Source organism: Schistocerca gregaria, chromosome 7 (genome assembly GCF_023897955.1).
Source record: "Schistocerca gregaria isolate iqSchGreg1 chromosome 7, iqSchGreg1.2, whole genome shotgun sequence".
Lineage (NCBI taxonomy): Eukaryota > Metazoa > Arthropoda > Insecta > Orthoptera > Acrididae > Schistocerca > Schistocerca gregaria.
In genome coordinates this window covers 11643263-11656964 of record NC_064926.1, presented here as the reverse complement: position 1 = coordinate 11656964, position 13702 = coordinate 11643263, and positions in this window count along the sequence as shown.

Genomic DNA, 13702 nt, shown 5'->3' with positions numbered 1-13702 from the left:
AATGCCTCCAAATGTGAATCTACACTACTACTGGTCTACCAGGGAACAATCAAAGCGTAGACTGTTTGAGACATGACTCCCATGGAGGAAAGAGCGCATGGTGACTGTTGTATTCAATCCCGATGCAGTTTCTTTGTTTCATCAACACTCTGATAGCCCACAGATTACAGTATGACTCCAGATGTGCATCGGAAACCACCACTGGTCTAACAGGGAACGATCAAAGCGTAGAATGTTTGAGACATTACTCCCATGGGGGAAAGTGTGCATGGTGACTGTTGTATTCAATCCCGATGCAATCTCTGTGTTTCATCAACACTCTGATAGTCCACAGATTACAGAATGCCTCCAGATGTGCATCGGAAACTACTACTGGTCTTCCAGGGAACGATCAAATCGTAGACTGTTTGAGACATTACTCCCATGGAGGATAGTCCGTATGGTCACTGTTGTATTCAATCCCGGAGCAATTTCTGTGTTTCAACAACATTCTGATAGTCCACAGATTACAGAATGCCTCCAGATGTGCATCGGAAACTACTACTGGTCTTCCAGGGAGCGGTCAAAGCGTAGACTGTTTGAGACATTACTCCCATGGAGGAAATTGCGCATGGTGACTGTTGTATTCAATCCCGATGCAATATCTGTGTTCATCAACAATCTGATAGTCCACAGATTATAGAATGCCTCCAGATGTGCATCGGAAACTACTACTGGTCTTCCAGGGAACGATCAAAGCGTAGACTCTTTGAGACATTACTCCTATGTAGGAAAGTGCGCATGGTGACTGTTGTAATCCATCATAATGCAATTTCTGTGTTTCATCAACACTCAGATACTCATCAGATTACAGAATACCTCCAGATGTGCATCGGAAACTACTACTGGTCTTCAAGGGAACGATCAAACGTAAACTGTTTGAGACATTACTCCCATGGAGGAAGGTGCACATGGTGACTGTTGTATTGAATCCCGATGCAATTTCTGTGTTTCTTCAACACTGTGATAGTCCACAGATTACAGAATGCCTCCAGATAATCATCGGAAACTACTACTGGTCTTCCAGGGAACGATCAAAGCGTAGACTGTTAGAGACATTACTCCCATGGAGGAAAGTGTGCATGGTGGCTGTTGTATTCAATCCCGATTCAATTTCTGTGTTTCATCAACACTCTGATAGTCCACAATATTACAGAATGCCTTCAGATGTGCATCGGAAACTACTACTGGTCTTCCAGGGAACGATCAAAACGTAGACTGTTTGAGACATTACTCCCATGGAGGTATATGCGCTTGGTGACTGTTGTATTCAATCCCGATGCAGTTTTTGTGTTTCATCAACACTCTGATAGTCCACAGATTACAGAATGCCTCCAGATGTGCATCGGAAATTATTACTGGTCTTCCTGGGAACGATCAAAGAATAGACTGTTTGAGACATTACTCCCATGGAAGAAAGTGCGCATGGTGACTGTTGTATTCAATCCCAATGCAATTTCTGTGTTTCATCAACACTCCCATAGTCCACAGATTACAGAATGCCTTCAGATGTGCATCGGAAACTACTACTGGTCTTCCTGGGAACGATCAAAGAATAGACTGTTTGAGACATTTCTCCCATGAAGGAAAGTGCGCATGGTGACTGTTGTATTCAATCCCAATGCAATATCTGTGTTTCATCAACACTCAGATACTCATCAGATTACAGAATTCCTCCAGATGTGCATCGGAAACTACTACTGGTCTTCCAGGGAACGATCAAAGCGTAGACTGTTTGAGACATTACTCCCATGGAGGAAAGTGTGCATGGTGACTGTTGTATTCAATCCCTATGCAATTTCTGTGTTTCATCAACACTCCAATAGTCCACAGATTACAGAATGCCTCCAGATGTGTATTGGAAACTACTACTGGTCTTCCTGGGAGCGATCAAAGAAAAGACTGTTTGAGACATTACTCCCATGGGGGAAAGTGCGCATGGTGACAGTTGTATTCAATCCCAATGCAATTTTTGTGTTTCATCAACACTCCGCTAGTCCACAGATTACAGAATGCCTCCAGATGTGCATCGGAAACTACTACTGGTCTTCCTGGGAACGATCAAAGCGTAGACTGTTTGTGACATTACTCCCAAGGAGGAAAGTGCGCATGGTGACTGTTGTATTCAATCCCGATGCAATTTTCGAGTTTCATCAACACGCTGACAGTCCACAGATTACAGATTGCCTCCAGATGTGCATCGGAAACTACTACTGGTCTTCCAGGGAACGATCAAAGCGTAGAATGTTTGAGACATTACTGCCCTGGGGGAAAGTGTGCATGGTGACTGTTGTTTTCAATCCCGATTCAATTTCTGTGTTTCATCAACAATCAGATTGTCCACATTTTACAGAATGCCTCCAGATGTGCATCGGAAACTACTACTGGTCTTCCTGGGAACGATCAAAGCGTAGACTGTTTGTGACATTACTCCCACGGAGGAAAGTGCGCATGGTGACTGTTGTATTCAACCCCGATGCAATTTCCGAGTTTCATCAACACGCCGACAGTCCATAGATTACAGATTGCCTCCAGATGTGCATCGGAAACTACTACTGGTCTGCCACTGAACGATCGAAGCGTAGACTGTTTGAGTCATTACTCCCATGGAGGAAAGTGCGCATGGTGACTGTTGTATTAGATCGCGATGCAATTTCTGTGTTTCAACTACACTCTGATAGTCCACAGATTACAGAATGCCACCAGATGTGCATCGGATACTACTACTGGTCTTCCAGGGAACGATCAAATCGTTGACTGTTTGAGGCGTTACTCACATCGAGGAAAGTGCGCATGGTGACTGTTGTATTGAATCCCGATGCAATTTCTGTGTTTCATCAACACTCTGATAGTCCACAGATTACAGAATGCCTCCAGATGTCCATCGGAAACTACTACTGGTCTTCCAGGGAACGATCAAAGCGTAAACTGTTTGAGACATTACTTCCTTTTTAGGAAAGTGCGCATGGTGTCTGTTGTATTCAATCCCGATGCAATTTCTGTGTTTCATCAACACTCCGATAGTCCACAGATTACAGAATGCCTCCAGATGTGCATCGGAAACTACTACTGGTCTTCCTGGGAACTATCAAAGAATAGACTGTTTGAGAAATTACTCCCATGGAGGAAAGTGCTCATGGTGTCAGTTGTATTCAATCCCGATGCAATTTCTTTGTTTCAACTACACTCTGATACTCCACAGATTACAGAATGCTACCAGATGTGCATCGGATACTACTACTGGTCTTCCATTGAACGATCAAAGCGTAGACTGTTTGAGACGTTACTCACATGGAGGAAAGTGAGCATTGTGACTGTAGTATTAAATCCCGATGCAATTTCTGTGTTTCATCAACACTCTGATAGTCCACAGATTACAGAATGCCTCCAGATGTGCATCGGAAACTACTACTGGTCTTCCAGGGAACGATCAAAGCGTAAACTGTTTGAGACATTACTTCCTTTTTAGGAAAGTGCGCATGGTGTCTGTTGTATTCAATCCCGATGCAATTTCTGTGTTTCATCAACACTCCGATAGTCCACAGATTACAGAATGCCTCCAGATGTGCATCGGAAACTACTCCTGGTCTTCCTGGGAACTATCAAAGAATAGACTGTTTGGACATTACTCCCATGGAGGAAAGTTCTCATGGTAACAGTTGTATTCAATCCCGAAACAATTACTGAGTTTCATCAACACTCTGATAGTCCACAGATTACAGATTGCCTCCAGATGTGCATCGGAACCTACTACTGGTCTTCCAGGGAACGATCAAGGAATAGTCAGTTTGAGACATTACTCCCATGGAGGTAAGTGCGGATGGAGACTGTTGTATTCAGTCCCGATGCAATTTCTGTGTTTCACCAACACTCTGTTAGTCCACAGATTACAGAATGCTTCCAGATGTGCATCGGAAACTACAACTGGTCTTCCAGGGAACGATCAAGGCGTACACTGTTTGAGAATTACTCCCATGGAGGAAATTTGCCATGGTGACTGTTATATTCAATCCCGATGCAATATCTGTGTTTCAAGAACACTCTGATAGTCCACAGATTACAGAATGCCTCCAGATGTGCATCGGAACCTACTACAGGTTTTCCAGAGAACGATGAAAGCGTAGACTCTTTGAGACATTACTCCTGCTGAGGAAAGTGCGAATGGTGACCGTTGTATTCAATCCCGATGCAATTTCTGTGTTTCATCAACACTCTGATAGTCCACAGATTACAGAATGCCTAAAGATGTGCATCGCAAACTACTATTGGTCTTCGAGGGAACGATGAAAGCATAGACTCTTTGAGACATTACTAACGTAGAGGAAAGTGCGCATGGTGACTTTTGTATTCAATCCCGATGCAATTTCTGTGTTTCATCAACACTCATTTAGTTTACAAATTACAGAATGCCTCCAGATGTGCATCGGAAACTACTACTGGTCTTTCAGGGAACGATCAAAGCGTAGACTGTTTGAGACATTACTCCCATGGAGGAAAGTGCGCATGGTGACTGTTGTATTCAATCCCGATGCAGTTTTTGTGTTTCGTCAACACTCTGATAGTCCACAGATTACAGAATGCCTCCACATGTGCATCGGTAACTACTACTGGTCTTCCTGGGAACGATCAAATAATAGACTGTTTGAGACATTACACCCATGGAAGAAAGTGCGCATGGTGACTGTTGTATTCAATCCCAAAGCAATTTCTGTGTTTCATCAACACTCCAATAGTCCACAGATTACAGAATGCTTCCAGATGTGCATCGGAAACTACTACTGGTCTTCCTGGGAACGATCAAACAATAGACTGTTTGAGACATTACTCCCATGGAGGAAAGTGCGCATGGTGACTGTTGTATTCAATCCCAATGCAATTTCTGTGTTTCATCAACACTGAGATACTCATCAGATTACAGAATTCCTACAGATGTGCATCGGAAACTACTACTGGCATTCCAGGGAACGATCAAAGCGTAGACTGTTTGAGACATTACTCCCATGGAGGAAGGTGCACATGGTGACTGTTGTATTGAATCTCGATGCAATTTCGGTGTTTCATCAACACTGTGATAGTCCACAGATTACAGAATGCCTCCAGATGTGCATCGGACACTACTACTGGTCTTCCAGGGAACGATCAAAGCGTAGAATGTTTGAGACATTACTCCCATAGGGGAAAGTGCGCATGGTGACTATTGTATTCAATCCCGATGCAATTTCTGTGTTTCATCAACACTCAGATCGTCCACAGATTACTGAATGCATCCAGATGTGCATCGGAAACTACTACTGGTCTTCCAGGGAACGATCAAGGCGTACACTGTTTGAGAATTACTCCCATGGAGGAAAGTGGTCATGGTGACTGTTATATTCAATCCCGATGCAATATCTGTGTTTCAACAACACCCTGATAATCCACAGATTACAGAATGCCTCCAGATGTGCATCGGAACCTACTACTGGTCTTCCAGGGAACGATGAAAGCGTAGACTCTTTGAGACATTACTCCTGCTGAGGAAAGTGCGAATGGTGACTGTTGTATTCAATCCCGATGCAATTTCTGTGTTTCATCAACACTCTGATAGTCCACAGATTACGGAATGCCTCAAGATGTGCATCGGAAACTACTACTGGTCTTCGAGGGAACGATGAAAGCATAGACAGTTTGAGACATTACACCCGTAAAGGAAAGTGCGCATGGTGACTTTTGTATTCAATCCCGATGCAATTTCTGTGTTTCATCAACACTTGATAGTCCACAGATTACACAATGCCTCCAGATGTGCATCGGAAACTACTACTGGTCTTCCAGGGAACGATCAAAGCGTAAACTGTTTGAGACATTACTCCCATGGAGGAAAGTACGCGTGGTGTCTGTTGTATTCAATCCCGATTCAATTTCTGTGTTTTATCAGCACTCTGATAGTCCACAGATTACAGAATGCCTCCAAATGTGAATCTAAACTACTACTGGTCTACCAGGGAACAATCAAAGCGTAGACTGTTTGAGACATGACTCCCATGGAGGAAAGAGCGCATGGTGACTGTTGTATTCAATCCCGATGCAGTTTCTTTGTTTCATCAACACTCTGATAGCCCACAGATTACAGAATGACTCCAGATGTGCATCGGAAACCACCACTGGTCTAACAGGGAACGATCAAAGCGTAGAATGTTTGAGACATTACTCCCATGGGGGAAAGTGTGCATGGTGACTGTTGTATTCAATCCCGATGCAATCTCTGTGTTTCATCAACACTCTGATAGTCCACAGATTACAGAATGCCTCCAGATGTGCATCGGAAACTACTACTGGTCTTCCAGGGAACGATCAAATCGTAGACTGTTTGAGACATTACTCCCATGGAGGATAGTCCGTATGGTCACTGTTGTATTCAATCCCGGAGCAATTTCTGTGTTTCAACAACATTCTGATAGTCCACAGATTACAGAATGCCTCCAGATGTGCATCGGAAACTACTACTGGTCTTCCAGGGAGCGGTCAAAGCGTAGACTGTTTGAGACATTACTCCCATGGAGGAAATTGCGCATGGTGACTGTTGTATTCAATCCCGATGCAATATCTGTGTTCATCAACAATCTGATAGTCCACAGATTATAGAATGCCTCCAGATGTGCATCGGAAACTACTACTGGTCTTCCAGGGAACGATCAAAGCGTAGACTGTTTGAGACATTACTCCTATGTAGGAAAGTGCGCATGGTGACTGTTGTAATCCATCCCAATGCAATTTCTGTGTTTCATCAACACTCAGATACTCATCAGATTACAGAATACCTCCAGATGTGCATCGGAAACTACTACTGGTCTTCAAGGGAACGATCAAACGTAAACTGTTTGAGACATTACTCCCATGGAGGAAGGTGCACATGGTGACTGTTGTATTGAATCCCGATGCAATTTCTGTGTTTCTTCAACACTGTGATAGTCCACAGATTACAGAATGCCTCCAGATAATCATCGGAAACTACTACTGGTCTTCCAGGGAACGATCAAAGCGTAGACTGTTAGAGACATTACTCCCATGGAGGAAAGTGTGCATGGTGGCTGTTGTATTCAATCCCGATTCAATTTCTGTGTTTCATCAACACTCTGATAGTCCACAATATTACAGAATGCCTTCAGATGTGCATCGGAAACTACTACTGGTCTTCCAGGGAACGATCAAAACGTAGACTGTTTGAGACATTACTCCCATGGAGGTATATGCGCTTGGTGACTGTTGTATTCAATCCCGATGCAATTTCTGTGTTTCATCAACACTCTGATAGTCCACAGATTACAGAATGCCACCAGATGTGCATCGGAAACTACTACTTGTCTTCCAGGGAGCGATCAAAGCGTAGACTCTTTGAGACATTACTTCCATGGAGGAAAGTGCGGATGGTGACTGTTGTATTAAATCCCGATTAATTCTGTGTTTCAACAACACTCTGATAGACCACAGATTACAGAATGCCACCAGTTGTGCATCGAAAACCACTACTGGTCTTCCAGGAAACGATCAAAGCGTAGACTGTTTGAGACATTACTCCCATGGCGGAAAGTGAGCATGGGGACTGTAGTATTCAATCCCGATGCAATTTCTGTGTTTCATCAACACTCTGATAGTCCACAGATTACAGAATGCCATCAGATGTGCATCGGAAACTACTACTGGTCATCCAGGGAACGATCATAGCGTAGACTGTTGGAGACACTACTCGCATGGAGGGAAGTGCGCATGGTGACTGTTGTATTCAATCACGATGTAATTGCTCTGTTTCATCAACACTCTGATAGTCCACAGATTACAGAATGCCACCAGATGTGCATCGGAAACTACTACTGGTCTTCCAGGGAACGATCAAAGCGTAGACCGTTTGAGACATTACTCCCATGGAGGAACGTGCGCATGGTGACTGTTGTATTCTATCCCGATGCAATTTCTGAGTTTCATCAACACTTTGAAGGTCCACAGATTACAGAATGCCTGCAGATGTGCATCAGAAACTACTACTGGTCTTCCAGGGAACGATCAAAGCATAGACTGTTTGAGACACTACTGCCGTGGAGGAAAGTGTGCATGGTGTCTGTTGTATTCATTCCCGAGGCAATTTCTGTGTTTCATCAACACTCAGTTAATCCACAGATTCCAGAATGCCTGTAGGTGTGCATCGAAAACTACTACTGGTCTTCCTGGGAACGATAAAAGCGTAGACTCTTTGTGACATTACTCCCACGGAGAAACGTGCGCATGGTGACTGTTGTATTCAATCCCGATGCAATTTCTGTGTTTCATCAACACTCAGATAGTCCACAGATTACAGAATGCCTCCATATGTGCATCGGAAACTACTACTGGTCTTCCTGTGAACGAGCAAAGCGTAAACTGTTAGAGACATTACTCCCATGGAGGAAAGTGCGCATGGTGACTGTTGTAATCAATCCCAATGCAATTTCTGTGTTTCATCAACACTCAGGTACTCATCAGATTACAGAATGCCTCCAGATGTGCATCGGAAACTACTACTGGTCTTCCAGGGAACGATCAAAGCGTAGACTGTTAGAGACATTACTCCCATGGAGGAAAGTGTGCATGGTGGCTGTTGTATTCAATCCCGATTCAATTTCTGTGTTTCATCAACACTCTGATAGTCCACAGATTACAGAATGCCTCCAGATGTGCATCGGAAACTACTACTGGTCGTCCAGGGAACGATCAAAACGTAGACTGTTTGAGACATTACTCCCATGGAGGTATATGCGCTTGGTGACTGTTGTATTCAATCCCGATGCAATTTCTGTGTTTCATCAACACTCTGATAGTCCACAGATTACAGAATGCCACCAGATGAGCATCGGAAACTACTACTTGTCTTCCAGGGAGCGATCAAAGCGTAGACTGTTTGAGACATTACTTCAATGGAGGAAAGTGCGGATGGTGACTGTTGTATTAAATCCCGATTAATTCTGTGTTTCAACAACACTCTGATAGACCACAGATTACAGAATGCCACCAGTTGTGCATCGAAAACCACTACTGGTCTTCCAGGAAACGATCAAAGCGTAGACTGTTTGAGACATTACTCCCATGGCGGAAAGTGAGCATGGGGACTGTAGTATTCAATCCCGATGCAATTTCTGTGTTTCATCAACACTCTGATAGTCCACAGATTACAGAATGCCATCAGATGTGCATCGGAAACTACTACTGGTCTTCCAGGGAACGATCAAAGCGTAGACTGTTTGAGACATTACTCCCATGGAGGAAAGTGCGCATGGTGACTGTTGTATTCAATCCCGATGCAGTTTCTGTGTTTCATCAACACTCTGATAGTCCACAGATTACACAATGCCTCCAAATGTGAATCTAAACTACTACTGGTCTAGCAGGGAACAATCAAAGCGTAGACTGTTTGAGACATGACTCCCATGGAGGAAAGTGCGCATGGTGACTGTTGTATTCAATCCCGATGCAATTTCTTTGTTTCATCAACACTCTGATAGCCCACAGATTACAGAATGACTCCAGATGTGCATCGGAAACCACCACTGGTCTAACAGGGAACGATCAAAGCGTAGAAAGTTTGAGACATTACTCCCATGGCGGAAAGTGAGCATGGGGACTGTAGTATTCAATCCCGATGCAATTTCTGTGTTTCATCAACACTCTGATAGTCCACAGATTACAGAATGCCATCAGATGTGCATCGGAAACTACTACTGGTCATCCAGGGAACGATCATAGCGTAGACTGTTTGAGACACTACTCCCATGGAGGGAAGTGCGCATGGTGACTGTTGTATTCAATCACGATGTAATTGCTGTGTTTCATCAACACTCTGATAGTCCACAGATTACAGAATGCCACCAGATGTGCATCGGAAACTACTACTGGTCTTCCAGGGAATGATCAAAGCGTAGCCCGTTTGAGACATTACTCCCATGGAGGAAAGTGCGCATGGTGACTGTTGTATTCTATCCCGATGCAATTTCTGAGTTTCATCAACACTTTGAAGGTCCACAGATTACAGAATGCCTGCAGATGTGCATCAGAAACTACTACTGGTCTTCCAGGGAACGATCAAAGCATAGACTGTTTGAGACACTACTGCCGTGGAGGAAAGTGTGCATGGTGTCTGTTGTATTCATTCCCGAGGCAATTTCTGTGTTTCATCAACACTCAGTTAATCCACAGATTCCAGAATGCCTGTAGGTGTGCATCGGAAACTACTACTGGTCTTCCTGGGAACGATAAAAGCGTAGACTCTTTGTGACATTACTCCCACGGAGAAACGTGCGCATGGTTTCTGTTGTATTCAATCCCTATGCAATTTCTGTGTTTCATCAACACTCAGATAGTCCACAGATTACAGAATGCCTCCAGATGTTCATCGGAAACTACTACTGGTCTTCCAGGGAACGATCAAAGCGTAGACTGTTAGAGACATTACTCCCATGGAGGAAAGTGTGCATGGTGGCTGTTGTATTCAATCCCGATTCAATTTCTTTGTTTCATCAACACTCTGATAGTCCACAATATTACAGAATGCCTTCAGATGTGCATCGGAAACTACTACTGGTCTTCCAGGGAACGATCAAAACGTAGACTGTTTGAGACATTACTCCCATGGAGGTATATGCGCTTGGTGACTGTTGTATTCAATCCCGATGCAATTTCTGTGTTTCATCAACACTCTGATAGTCCACAGATTACAGAATGCCACCAGATGTGCATCGGAAACTACTACTTGTCTTCCAGGGAGCGATCAAAGCGTAGACTGTTTGAGACATTACTTCCATGGAGGAAAGTGCGGATGGTGACTGTTGTATTAAATCCCGATTAATTCTGTGTTTCAACAACACTCTGATAGACCACAGATTACAGAATGCCACCAGTTGTGCATCGAAAACCACTACTGGTCTTCCAGGAAACGATCAAAGCGTAGACTGTTTGAGACATTACTCCCATGGCGGAAAGTGAGCATGGGGACTGTAGTATTCAATCCCGATGCAATTTCTGTGTTTCATCAACACTCTGATAGTCCACAGATTACAGAATGCCATCAGATGTGCATCGGAAACTACTACTGGTCATCCAGGGAACGATCATAGCGTAGACTGTTTGAGACACTACTCGCATGGAGGGAAGTGCGCATGGTGACTGTTGTATTCAATCACGATGTAATTGCTGTGTTTCATCAACACTCTGATAGTCCACAGATTACAGAATGCCACCAGATGTGCATCGGAAACTACTACTGGTCTTCCAGGGAACGATCAAAGCGTAGACCGTTTGAGACATTACTCCCATGGAGGAAAGTGCGCATGGTGACTGTTGTATTCTATCCCGATGCAATTTCTGAGTTTCATCAACACTTTGAAGGTCCACAGATTACAGAATGCCTGCAGATGTGCATCAGAAACTACTACTGGTCTTCCAGGGAACGATCAAAGCATAGACTGTTTGAGACACTACTGCCGTGGAGGAAAGTGTGCATGGTGTCTGTTGTATTCATTCCCGAGGCAATTTCTGTGTTTCATCAACACTCAGTTAATCCACAGATTCCAGAATGCCTGTAGGTGTGCATCGAAAACTACTACTGGTCTTCCTGGGAACGATAAAAGCGTAGACTCTTTGTGACATTACTCCCACGGAGAAACGTGCGCATGGTGACTGTTGTATTCAATCCCGATGCAATTTCTGTGTTTCATCAACACTCAGATAGTCCACAGATTACAGAATGCCTCCATATGTGCATCGGAAACTACTACTGGTCTTCCTGTGAACGAGCAAAGCGTAAACTGTTAGAGACATTACTCCCATGGAGGAAAGTGCGCATGGTGACTGTTGTAATCAATCCCAATGCAATTTCTGTGTTTCATCAACACTCAGATACTCATCAGATTACAGAATGCCTCCAGATGTGCATCGGAAACTACTACTGGTCTTCCAGGGAACGATCAAAGCGTAGACTGTTTGAGACATTACTCCCATGGAGGAAAGTCCGTATGGTCACTGTTGTATTCAATCCCGGAGCAATTTCTGTGTTTCAACAACATTCTGATAGTCCACAGATTACACAATGCCTCCAGATGTGCATTGGAAACTACTACTGGTCTTCCAGGGAACGATCAAAGCGTAAACTGTTTGAGACATTACTCCCATGGAGGAAAAAACGCGTGGTGTCTGTTGTATTCAATCCCGATTCAATTTCTGTGTTTTATCAGCACTCTGATAGTCCACAGATTACAGAATGCCTCCAAATGTGAATCTAAACTACTACTGGTCTAGCAGGGAACAATCAAAGCGTAGACTGTTTGAGATATGACTCCCATGGAGGAAAGTGCGCATGGTGACTGTTGTATTCAATCCCGATGCAATTTCTTTGTTTCATCAACACTCTGATAGCCCACAGATTACAGAATGACTCCAGATGTGCATCTTAAACCACCACTGGTCTAACAGGGAACGATCAAAGCGTAGAATGTTTGAGACATTACTCCCATGGCGGAAAGTGAGCATGGGGACTGTAGTATTCAATCCCGATGCAATTTCTGTGTTTCACCAACACTCTGATAGTCCACAGATTACAGAATGCCATCAGATGTGCATCGGAAACTACTACTGGTCATCCAGGGAACGATCATAGCGTAGACTGTTTGAGACACTACTCCCATGGAGGGAAGTGCGCATGGTGACTGTTGTATTCAATCACGATGTAATTGCTGTGTTTCATCAACACTCTGATAGTCCACAGATTACAGAATGCCACCAGATGTGCATCGGAAACTACTACTGGTCTTCCAGGGATCGATCAAAGCGTAGACCGTTTGAGACATTACTCCCATGGAGGAAAGTGCGCATGGTGACTGTTGTATTCTATCCCGATGCAATTTCTGAGTTTCATCAACACTTTGAAGGTCCACAGATTACAGAATGCCTGCAGATGTGCATCAGAAACTACTACTGGTCTTCCAGGGAACGATCAAAGCATAGACTGTTTGAGACACTACTGCCGTGGAGGAAAGTGTGCATGGTGTCTGTTGTATTCATTCCCGAGGCAATTTCTGTGTTTCATCAACACTCAGTTAATCCACAGATTCCAGAATGCCTGTAGGTGTGCATCGGAAACTACTACTGGTCTTCCTGGGAACGATAAAAGCGTAGACTCTTTGTGACATTACTCCCACGGAGAAACGTGCGCATGTTTCTGTTGTATTTAATCCCTATGCAATTTCTGTGTTTCATCAACACTCAGATAGTCCACAGATTACAGAATGCCTCCATATGTGCATCGGAAACTACTACTGGTCTTCCTGTGAACGAGCAAAGCGTAAACTGTTAGAGACATTACTCCCATGGAGGAAAGTGCGCATGGTGACTGTTGTAATCAATCCCAATGCAATTTCTGTGTTTCATCAACACTCAGATACTCATCAGATTACAGAATGCCTCCAGATGTGCATCGGAAACTACTACTGGTCTTCCAGGGAACGATCAAAGCGTAGACTGTTTGAGACATTACTCCCATGGAGGAAAGTCCGTATGGTCACTGTTGTATTCAATCCCGGAGCAATTTCTGTGTTTCAACAACATTCTGATAGTCCACAGATTACAGAATGCCTCCAGATGTGCATCGGAAACTACTACTGGT